This window comes from Plecotus auritus, assembly GCF_963455305.1.
Source record: "Plecotus auritus genome assembly, chromosome: 15".
Classification (NCBI taxonomy): Eukaryota; Metazoa; Chordata; class Mammalia; order Chiroptera; family Vespertilionidae; genus Plecotus; species Plecotus auritus.
Genome location: NC_137781.1, coordinates 5,696,742 through 5,709,013, shown reverse-complemented (window position 1 = coordinate 5,709,013; position 12,272 = coordinate 5,696,742).

Here is a 12,272-nt window from a genome sequence, read left to right as displayed (position 1 = left end):
CGAGGGGCCTGTGGTGGTTTGCAGGCTGGCCACGCCTCCCGGCGACCCAAGTGGAGGCCCTGGTATCTGGGATTTATTTATCTTCTATAATTGAAACTTTGTAGCCTTGAGCGGGGCCAAGCCTCCTCCTTTCTCCGTGGCCACAGCCATTTTTGTTGGGATTTATTTATCTTCTATAATTGAAACTTTGTAGCCTTGAGTAGAGGCCTAGGCTGGCCAGGGCTGCAGAAAGCTTGGCTTCCTCCATCGCCGGGGGCAACTCAAGCCTCCTGCTCTCTCCAGCTCCGTGGCTGCCGCCATTTTTGTTGGGATTTATTTATCTTCTATAATTGAAACTTTGTAGCCTTGAGTGGAGGTCTGGGCCTGCCAGGATATGCGGAAAGCTTGGCTTCCTCCATTGCCGAGGAAACCCAAGCCTCCTGCTCTTTCCGTGGCTGCAGCCATCTTGGTTGGGTTAATTTTCATACTCGCTCCTGATTGGCTGGTGGGTGTGGCTTGTGGGTGTAGCGGAGTGATAGTTAATTTGCATATTACTCTTTTATTAGATAGGATTCCTAAATCTCATCCATCCATCCTTCCATCCACCAATTCGCCTCCATGTAACTACTCTCTCACCCACTTACCTACAAATGTACCATCAGCTCACCTACCCATCAATCCATCTAGTCTTCACCCATTCTTGCATTCTTTCACTCAATACATTTTGAACACCTACTACATTCCAGACACTACATGTTATGCCGAAGACGAAAAGGTGAATAAATCTCCTATTCTGCTTTTAAAGAGGTTAAGTTACAAGTTACACGCATAAGACTCACCCTCCTACCAGGTGAGGACAGTGAGGAAATAATCGGCTATGAACTGCAGTGGGGGTGAGGAGGGATGGTAGAGAAGGAAGCCGGGGAGGCGTGGGATTCCGAAGGGGCCTGTGGGAATCAGAGTGGGGGTCCGAGAGCCCCGGGAACTGACAGCTGCCTGGTTCAGAGGTGACGAGCAGTTGCGTGGGTGGACAGGGACATCAGTGCTGGTCAGAGGGACCACACAGGTAAGGCATACAAGCAGGAGCGAAAACAGAGCTCTCAAACAGTGGCTCTCAGCTGCGGGTGGTTTGGGCCCTTGAGGGGACATCTGGCAATACCTGGAGACATTTTAAGTTGTCGCAACTCGGAGGGCCACGGGCATGGGGTGGATGGAGGCCAGGGATGCTACTAAATGTCTTACAATGCAGGGGCAGCCTCCATCCCATAATGAAGACGTATCTGGCCCCAAATGTCCATTTTCCAGGTGAGAAAGCTAAGGTTCAGAAAATTAAAAACAATAACAACAACAACAAACCGGCTCTCCACCACACAGCGAGTAAGTGGCAGAGCACCAAAGCGCGGCCGCACTGCCCTGCCTGATGGTTCAAGGGGGCGGACTAGTGAAGACCTGGTGGAGAGCGCGGTCCAGAGACTCCGCGGCGTGGAGACAGCGCGCCTTTTCCGGGCTCCTGACTGCAGAGGAGTCAGGTGTGCAGGAAGGACGGGGGAGTGGGAGGATGGAGGGCGGAAAGGCACACTGAACCGAATGTGCCTGGTTCTGGAGGGCATGGGGGCTGGAGGACTGGAGGATGGCGGAGGAGAGCCCACTGTAGCAATATGCATGGGCCCTGAGGGTCCACGGAAGCTGCCACGGCCATGAGAGGCAAAGGGACCCCAGTGGCACAGGCATTAGAAGTTCCCGGCAACAGCGTCGGAGGCGCCGAGGGGAATGCTGCCTCCTGCGCCTGAGCTTTACCTGGAACCCTGTCTCTCTCTGGTCCTCTGAGATGGACATGGCCCCCGCCTGCCTTCGTCAGTTTCCAGAGGAAGGGACAGTCCTCACAGATGACCACAGTGGGACCTGCTGCTACACACTGCCCTGGCCAGTCCTGGGGGGCAGAGCCACTGTCTTTTGGGGGCATTGCCTTCACATTGGTTAAGAGAGCTGCACCCCCTCCTTCAATTCCTTCCCACCTGCCATATACATACATCATCCTCTCTCTCTCTCTCTCTCTCTCTCTCTCTCTCTCTCTCACACACACACACACACACACACACACACACACACACACACACACAGTCGGAGGGTTTCGGGGACACTGCTCATCACATGAGGCGGGCAGTTTGCTAAAGAAAATGTTCCCTGGCCCCACTGCTTTGAGCTGCATCCGGGTGAGAGGCTCCAAGAGAATCAATTGCACCCACGAAATCCGAGAGGAGACAGGGCAGGGGAGGGAGGGGCCAGCTGCGCCAGCAGCCAGTGAGGCCGGCAGGCAGTCACGCGCAGGCCAGGGAAAATCTCTGCAAATTGGATTTCTGACTGTGGCAGGGAGACAGGCCAGTGCAGGGGAGAGGCCTCATCTCTGTGGGAGGAGCCCCGTGCTCTGGGGTGCAAGGGCTGCCTTTGCCCCTAGAAAGGCCCGGGAAAGAACCAGACATCCCTGTCCGGGAGGGCAGTGTCTGCCCGCCCGGCTGCCCCACTGGCTCCTCAGTCCATCCTCCATTTCTCCAATACCCCTCAGCATCTCATCCCCCCTCCTGGCAGGAAGGGAGGGGGAATGTCCAGAGATGCTGCCTCCAGAGTGAGGCCTCAGAGGCAGGGATGGTCCCGGGGAGCAGGAGGTGTGACTTGCCACCTGTGGAGGCCCTGGGGGGGGGGGGGCAGCCCCAGGCCCTGATCCACTGCTGTGGCCCCTAAAGGAACCTTTAATCACTAGTCAACTGAGTCCCCTCCTCTCTTGACTGCCACCCCACACACACACTTCCCCTTCACCCCTCAGAGAGCAGCTGAGCATGCCCTGCTTGGCTGGGCTGTGAGGTCATGGTCACTGCTGCACCCACAGGGGGCATACCAGGGCAGTGTGGGCCACGGCGTGGGCAACGGGGTGTGTGTGCATGCTGCACCCAGGCTGCCACGCAGCAGGACCAAAGTGAGCCTGCTCCTGCGGAGAGAAGGCTGTCTGCCTCGGGCTGATGGGTTACACACCGCCTCCACCTGGCTTTGAAGAACAAGGCCGCTGGGCCCCGAGCGACAGGAACTGAATCTGGAAGCACTCCTGCCACCAGCAAGGACACTGAGCCCCCTTGAATAATGGAATGATCCCTGTACCTCTATACCAGCAAGGTGGGGAAGGGGTGGGGGCTCACCTGTGGGCATTCATGATCAGGGACCCCTGCTCCTACCGCACCCTTTCCCTGCCCAGACCCTCCACGGCGCATCAGCCATTGCTATTCTGGAGAACCTGCCTCCTCGGGGCCTGATGCCCTAGGCAGCCTCACGGTCACCTGAGGGGGGCCAGGAGCCGCCACCACAGACCAGCACCTCTGAGGCCCCACCACCTGGACCTGTTACATTCCCTCCTGCCTCCCGTCCACCTGCAGCCCTGGCCTCTGCACCCCCCCGCTGCGCATTCTCCAACACTGGGCCCGAGTGACACCCGGGCCCGCCCCCAGACCCGAGCTGCTCCAAGCTCTGCAGAGGGTCAGGCTGGCTCGACCGGAGATCATTATTTCAGAATGTGCCCGCACCTCTGGGAAGTGTCAGCGCACAGAGCAGAGTGAAAATAACAAACCAACACCACCAACAAGCAGCGCCCCACGTCACAACAGGAAGCTGACAAATGAAGAAAATAACTGGGGTGGGGAAAGGCAAGGCTCGAAGTCAGGGCGGGACAAGGGAAGTGAAAGCATGGCCTCCAAAGGCGAGTTCCCCCAATCTGGGGCACGCTCCCTGCAGCCCTGGCGGACACAGAGGGCAGTGATGGGCCAGACCCGATTATCTGGACGGGGTCACCAACCCCTGGGCTAGAGAGAGGGCAGGAGCCCCCAGCGAAGGCCAATATACGCCGAGAAACAGGGGCGACACGGACGGGAGGGCAGGAGAAGGGATGGACGTGAGCTTAGAGCAAGTCTAAGCCCCAGGCAGCGTCTCCCGTCCATCTCCTACGCGTCATGATGGGCTCTGAAAGGTGCAGGTGCGTCTGCTGTTCACTGCCTGACCCCTCTCCGCTCCCTGGTCTTGGAACAGCACCCCCCGCTGACCAACCCCTCCCTCGTGCTCAGCCTCCACTGGGGGAGGCATAGACTGGCCCCAACCTCCGGCTTCACAGGTGGACGTGGCCCAGGCCTGGCCAATCAGAGTAGCCCATCCCGGCCATGTCAAGAGCACGTGGGTGGGCTTGAGAGTAAATCCTGTGGAAAAAAGAGAAACTCGCCAAGAAACTTAGCCCGAAGCTGAGGTACCACCGTTAGCAGGTATGCCCACACGTTCCCCCAAAGCTGTGCTGCCTGGTGAAACTCGAAGACGGGCTCAGTGAGAGAAGGCCATCACCACAAAAGACAAATACCGCAGGATCCCACTCATCGGAGGCGCCTCCAGGTCCAATTTGCATCCGGGCTCTCAGGCGTCTTTACCACGGAGTCCAGCCCAGCCCGGCTGCTAATAAAGGGGCTCCTTCCTCCCTCTGGTTCTGCCATTCAGTGTCCGGGAACCCTACAGAGACAGTCGTCGGGCCAAGACGTGAGCATTGCTGGGTCTCTGGCAGACAGACCGTCAAACTTGAACCTAATTTGTGCCACCGGCCACCACGGGACAACTTCCGCCTGGGGCGGGGGGTGTGGCTAGGATGCTCGGAGGAATTCCTCCAGCCTTCATCTCCACTCAAGCCTCAGCAGACTGTCCACCTTCTTCAAAGGACCGCCCCTGACCAGGACACCCCCATTCATCCGTCAGTAGGAACCAGGGAAGGGAGGGAGAGGCTGACACCCGCCCACAGGAGGCAGCCAGCTGGCACCACACAGTGGACGAGGCAGCCCTTCCCCCGGGAATATCTGCTGGGAGGAAAAGGCACCTAACAGGCTGAAAGGTTCAAACAAAAAGAGACTCTGGCAGCGGAGAGGAGGGGCCTCGGGCCCAGCTCCGGACCTGCGGTCCAGTTCTCGCGCCATCTGTTTTAGGTAGGTCAGACGTGGTGGCTAACAAAAGTGATGCCGTGCGCATAAATATAGTTCATATTGTACAGATTTATAAATATAAGTGCTGTCGCACCACCGGGCCGCCTGTGAAGATGCAGGCAGGTTGTGAGGAGGGGTGAGCCAGTTGCTGATTGGGGGTTAATTAGCTCTGCTAATAAACTGCCTGTAGCTTTGCTTAAGAAAAATAACATATTTCATCGCAGGGAGAACAATTACAGTGCATGTAAAATAGATACTTCTGCCTAATGAACATTAGAAAGGCTTTCCTTGGAGGAAGAAAACCACACACACACACACCTCTCTGCTTTGAACGAAGAGGCAAGTCCAATTCCTCCATCCACCGTGGGACGGACTGCAGTGACGATGGACTGCAATGGCGTGCGTGCAGCTCTCCAGTCCCAACGCTGACCTTCGCCTGGTGGCCACTGGCAACAGCGCCCGCCTTCAGGAAATCAGAGCTGGGTCCCAGTGGGAACCCCGGGGCTGTGGGGGAACAGCCATCCGAGCTGCTAAGCAATGGGTTCCGAAGAAGCACCTTCATCAGCAGTGAGAGGGGCTTGACGGGCATCCCCAGGAGCCAGAGGAGGCGCCAGCAAGGAGGAGCCCACGAGGGAGCCACAGCGGCAGCAGACCGCAGGGCGTGGGCGCACAGCTGGGACAGGGGTGGGGCTCCAGGCACACGACCAGGGGACACTCGGACCCACGTCTGCATGCTCCTGTGGTCCGCAGTCGTAGAGACCTGGGGCCGGGAAAGCCCCGGAGCCCATCAGACTGGGATGGCGGTCCCGGCATGCCGGCTCCGTTTGCTCCTCCACCTCCCTCTGCAGACGGGGCCCACTGGCCAGCGCTTCCTCTCCTACTGGCCGCAGGCTGCCCCTCAGAATGGACTGGAACTGGCCGGGCCAGATCTTCCCCATCTCTGATGTGACCTTGCCTCTTTGTTTCAAGGTAAGGAAAGTGAGATCCAAGTTTAATTCGTGTTTTAAGTGACCTTGACAAAGGACTCTTGGCTCTATGCACTAGAAACGCTGTCCAGGAAATGTCCAGATATCTGCAGTCCTTGGTTTCATCCAGGGTATTCTCCAATGAGTCACATCCACCTTCCAGAATCCAGAAAACTAACCCAGAGGAATGCGGGCAGAGAGAGATGTTTGCTCCAAAGAATCACCTTTGGGTGAAGGAAGATGCACAAATGTAGCCCGAAGGGCGAAGCATCATGGGAGCCATTAGGTTGCACGCCAGTAATAAGCTTCTTTTTCTTCAGGGTGCTGAGCCAAGGGAGACAGCGATGTCACCCTGTTCCAGTCTTGGTTGCTAGGGTTACCATAACAAAGTACCACAGATGGAGCAACTTCAATGGCAGACATTTATTTCTCACAGTTCTGGAGGTTGGCAGTCCAAGATTGAGGCATCAGCAGGGTTGGTTTCTCCTGAGGCCTCGCTCCTTGGCTTGCAGACGGCCGCCTTCTCTGTGCCCTCACGAGGCCTTTGCTCAGTGTTTGCACATCCCTGGATATCCGAGTGGGCCCAGTGTAATCACAGGACCTTTAAACGGGGAAGGCGAGGCAGAAGAGGAGAGCCAGGGGGAGAAGTGACTAGGGCAGGAAGGCACCGAGATGTCAGGTTGCTGGGGTGCAGGTGGAGGAAGGGGCCCTGAGCCAAGGAGTGAGGGCGGCCTCTAGAAGCCAGAAAAGGCAGGAGACCACTTCAGCCCTGGAGCCCCCAGAAGGGACGCAGCCCTGCCAACACTTTGACTTCAGCCCATGGGCCGAGCTGGACTTCTGACCTGCAGGACTGTACGACAAGAAGTCAGTGCTGCATTACACGCCACCAAGTTTATGGTCCTTTCTTATAGGAAACGGATGCGAAGCTGATGACGCTCTCCCTGGTGCTGACTAAGGGGAACAGACAGGGGCCCAGGAAGGAAGGTGGGCAGAAGGGTGGAAAAGGGAGAGGCCAGGCCCGCCCCTCTCCACCAGACCACTTCTTTCACTGACTGATGAATGCGGCCTCGCTCAGCACCGACACAGAGCCAAGGCTAACCCCTCTCGTGGCTTCCTGGCCCTGCCACCGACCTGCTGAGGCCTCCAGCGCACAGGACAGCACTGGCTAACCTGAGTGTCCCCACCACACCGTCCGCTCCCGGCGACAGCCCTCAGCACTACTCCATGATGACCTGTGGAGTAGAACATGGATTCTCACAGAACTCCTGGGAAGGAGAGGCAGCCCGGAGTTCCGCTGCCCACACAGATGTCAGTCAGCCTCGGGAACGCCCTACTCAGCAGCACTGGCTCCACGCTGCACTTCCAGGCGGCGGTTTCGCCCTCCGGCGGTGGCCTTCCCTGGCAGTCACTCATCTTCTCTCTGAACTGCCCCCTTCACACCCTAGGGCCCTGGGACAAGTCCATGAGCTGGGGGAAGGCGGTGGGGCCGTGGAAGCCTGCTTCCTGAGGAGCCCAGCGGAGGGGAGCTCTCCAGCCCGCAGGGCCTGGCAGACGACAAGTGCAACCAGTGTTCCCGTCTCCTGCAGAGCCGGAATCCAGGGCCGTGTGCGAGGCACGTCTGGGCTTCGGTGTAAAAATAAACCCGGGGCTGCCAAGGCCCAGCATATGAATGACAATTAATGATTCGCTCTCCGTGGGCATCTGTGACAGGCTTTGGGCCGGAAGCCCTCCCCTGCCCCCGCCTCCTGGGGCTCCATCCATAGCGGAGCTGCTCAGGAAGGCAGGTCTAGGAAGGAACCTTAATGGGAAGAGATGCCACGACAGAACGCCTGCCCAAGGGCAGCGGGAGAGGGGCAGCCCCCGCAGGGAGCTCCTGCTCTTCCCGGGACCTGCAGGGCTGGGCTGCTACCATCTGCTTACAGCCCCTGGACGGGGATCCAGGGCCAAGAAAACCCAGTCCTCCAACATGTGCTCCTGCTTCAGCTGTTGGCATTTCAGGTGCTCAGAGGGCGCCCGCCTCATCCCTGCTGACGAGCGCCCCACGCTCAGGACCCCAGGCGCTAAAGGGGGGGTGGCAGCTGCTTCCAGCCCCAGAAAGACCCATCTTCCTTTGCCTCTCTTCTGGGCTGCAAGTGTCTCAGAGACGCTGAGCCCCGTAGTGTGTTCCGCAGTGCCCTGAGTCCCCCTAAAGCGCTCCTCGTGGTGTGCGTCCGATCACCGTTTCCCCCTTCACTGAACATGGGGATGCCGCAGCCGCAGCGGAAGGACACATTTCAGAATGTGCCCACACCTCTGGGAAGCGTCAGTGCCTCTGACAAATGAAGCGGGAGGACAGCTCCCCTGCCTGCTCGAGGGCCACCCAGGGGCATCTTGGGCTGTCGGGGCCTTCATTTCACCCCGGACTCCCTGGGCTGGGAGAATTCTCAAAGACAGACACAGAGATCTGGGAACTATTTTCTTCTCTCTGCTCGTGTGGCCCTTTGGGTCCCAATTGCCTGGCCTGGTGTCAGGCGTGTCCCCAGAAATGCCGATGTGTGTCTGGCCAACTGGCCAGGTATGGAAGGTGCGGCGCATGCGTGCTAGGCGCCCGGGAGCCTGCGGGTGCACTGTCCCATTCAATCCTCCCGCCACTCTATCTATGCCTTAGGCAGGCGTCCTCAAACTACGGCCCGCGGGCCACATGCGGCCCGCCGAGGACATTTATCCGGCCCGCTGGGTGCCGCTGCCTGTCCTGCTTAGCAGCCGACGTGTCCCGGGCCCGCAGTGCGCATAGGAATTTGTTCATAGTTGTTTTTTTAAACTATAGTCTGGCTCTCCAACGGTCTGAGGGACAGTGAACTGGCCCCCTGTTTAAAAAGTTTGAGGACCCCTGCTAGACGCTGTTATGACCCCCATTATTCACAGAAAGAAAATAAAGCTCCTAACGCTGAAATAACTCCTTCCTAGTTCCAGACCTAGTTCCACAGCTCATGGGGGCCAAAGCCTAGCATCACCCGCAGGCTGTGTCTGCCCCATCACAGTCACCCAGCACGGAGGGGCCCAGCTGGTCACACAGAGAGAGCTGGGGTTCGCCTGAAAAGTTCGTGGAAGATGACGACCCACACCCTTCTGACTGGTGACACTTGAGAAACGGGTGCGAGGCTGGAGAAGGCCTGGTGAGAGGCCCTTGGGGTTTCTGAGAACTTGCCCCCAGGGCTGGGCCCCTTGTGGTGGGGTGCAGCCTTAGGCAAACTACGGCCCGCGGGCCGGATCCGGCTGTTCTATCCGGTTCTCTTGCTCTCCCCTCCGCTCCTTTACTTTGAATTTATATTAGTTCACACAAACACTCCATCCATGCTTTTGTTCCGGCCCTCCGGTCCAGTTTAAGAACCCATTGTGGCCCTCCAGTCAAAAAGTTTGCCCACCCCTGGGTGAGAGGCAGGGAGGGTTTCTGACCGGAGGTGAAATGACGGCACGCTCACCAAGGGGCCGGGTTTCTCCGCACATCTGGGCGGTGCCGGGTGGCTCCGTGCATTTACACCCTGCTCACGCGGGGAAGCAGAGAGACGGCTGGCGGTTCTGCCAGCATCGCCCGGCGCTGTAATGAGCGGGGGATAAACTTTGCCTTGATAACACACTGCCTTTTCCTGCAGTCCCATTTGGGATTACAACCACAATGGGGGAAAAGACAAAGAAAAACTGAATCAAAAAAGCCCGCAAACCAAGTACCTTGAACCCTCATCCCCCTCTGAAATCTAATTGGGCACCTATCTGGGGTGGCGTGTGGGCCTCGCCTGGCCGCTGCAGAAACACACACAGTGAGGGATCTGCTGCCTGCTGAGTCCCGGGGGAGCGCCTGCTATGCCCGCTGAAGCCGCCTGGATTTCCACACGGAACGTCCCTGGTGGCACAGGCAATCTCTTGCAGGGTCCCCAGCAGTCTTGGTAAAAAGGACTAGGCTGTGCCCGGCCGGCATCGCTGAGTGGTTGAGCATCGACCTATGAACCAAGAGGTTGTTGGTTTGATCCCCGGTCAGGGCACACGCCCGGGTTGCAGGCTCGATCCCCAGGAGAGGGTGTTCAGGAGGCAGCTAATCAATGATGTTTCTCTCTCATCAATGTTTCTATGCCTCTCCCTCCTCTCTCTCTGAAAATCAATAAAAAAAATTAAAAAAGAACCAGGTTGGTGTCATAGACTCAAATGTAACCATCGAAGTCCTCCTGAAAGCACAACCTCCTTCCAGGCAGCCCTGCACTGGATGCAAAACTCCCAATCCTGTGGTGGCCACGCTTCCACCCCCCGCGGGGCTCACACCTGGCTCAGCGCCGCCCCTGCTGCTGCCCCTCCCCACCTGCCTTCTCGCCTCCTTGGGCCTGGCCATGGCTCCCAGGGGTCCCAAGCCGGAAGCACCTTCCATGCTTGCCCGTTCTTGAGCCCAAGGCACAGACAAGACCTCCCTCCCAGCAGCAGCCCCTCTCTCAGACGGAGGTCGCTGCTGTGGAACTCCGCAGGGCCCTGCTCTGGCCCTAAGCAAGCAGCACAGTCCTGGTGGGAAAGGGTGACCATGTGTGACGAGCCCCCGCTCTCCTGACCTGTCCACACACTGAGCACCGGACGTGTCTGAGCAAGCCCAGACCAGATGCAGACTTGTTGAGCTGCAAAGCCATTCCTACATTAAGGTCTTTAGTGACTAACCCTCTCCCCACTTCCCCTGCATGCACGCGCACGTGCACACACACACACACATACACACACGCACGTACACACGTACGCACGCACACACTCACGCACGCACACACTCACACACACTCTCACACACGCACACACACTCACACACACACGCACGTACACACACGCGCGCACACACACACACGCACACACACGCACACAGCCCTCTCACTGTCTGTGCCCGCACACTGGTCCCGGCCTCTCTCCAGCTGCAATAGCCTCTATCCCATCTCACACCATCATCTCTCCCGCTGACCTAGCCTTGCTCAACCCCCTCAGTGCCCTCTGTTACCCCCGGAATAAAGGTGATTCCTTTAGCCTGGCATTCAAGACCTCTCCTAACCAGCCCCAGCAAATCTCTCCAGCTGTATCTTTCACGGCACCCATACATCCTCTAGCCAACTGGTCTACCCGCCGCTGCCTGTGCACACTCCCACGCTCCTACCTGGGTTTGCTCGTTCTCCATCCTCTGCCAGACTGTCCTCCCCTCCATCCCTACCTGTCAAAGCTCACCTCCCTTCAAAGCCCAACTCAGTTGTCACCTCCTCCACAAGACTGCCCACGCTTAGCACGGTCTGTGGCAAGAGCAGGACACTTTCACATCACCAACCTGACACTCTCTGCAAGGCACCCATTTGGCTCAGCCACATCCATACTTAAAACCCCCGAGTCCTAGCTTACCCTCGCTCCCATCCCACCCATGATGCTCACCCTAAGGGGTGAGGCTGACAAGGGGATGAGGCTCGGGGATGTGGTGAAGATGTCTGGTTTATATGCTGCTTAGAAAATAGCTGGGCATATAAAGGTCTGGTTTCCCAATAATGTTTCATGACTACAACGCGACCTCCCGGTCTCTGCCTGCCCCGTGGTAGGTCTTCCATTGCTTGTCGAATAAGTGATTGAAGAAGTGAATATACAGGACCCCACAGCTGGTTGTAGCGTCTCCCCTCCTGACCTACTCCCTAGAGCACCCCTCACATGCCTCTCCCCACTACCGAACCCCCGAGCCCTCCTGCCCTCAGCCCCCCACCTCAGGGCTGCGGCAGCCTTCTGACATGCAGTGCCTCCGTCAGTGATGGCTCCCCTTGCCAGAGGGCCTGCTCTGTCCCCTCTGTTCTGCCTGATCCTGAGACCAAGGCCTAACCTTTTCCAGGCCTCAGACTTCCCTGTAATCCCAGTTATCTACTTCCTTTAGTTCCGCTTCCTTCTACCCAGAGACTAGAGTCCCCCCTGAACCTCTGTCACAGGACCAGGCGCTGCCAGCACAGACCCGACCTCGCCGATGCCCCGTGCCCGTCACTGCCCAATGCCGCCCCAGAATGGTCTCACCAGGTAGCGTCTCTCTCCTCTGCTGCACTCATGGTGGCAGTGAACAGCTGCATTCCCACCAACCCCACGCCCTCCTCCCCCTGGCACAGACCTGGACTTCATTCTGGGGAACAAAATGCAGCAAATGACTGCATTCTGACCAGTGGAATGTGGGAGGAAGAGATGGACTTCTATACCTCCCGGCTCGCTTGCTGGTGCGCTCTCTCTCTCTCGCTCTCTCTTTCTCTTTTTCTCTCTCTCTCACTAGATGATTGCAAATAAGGATGAGGCTCTAGACTGCACTGTCTCACACGCGATT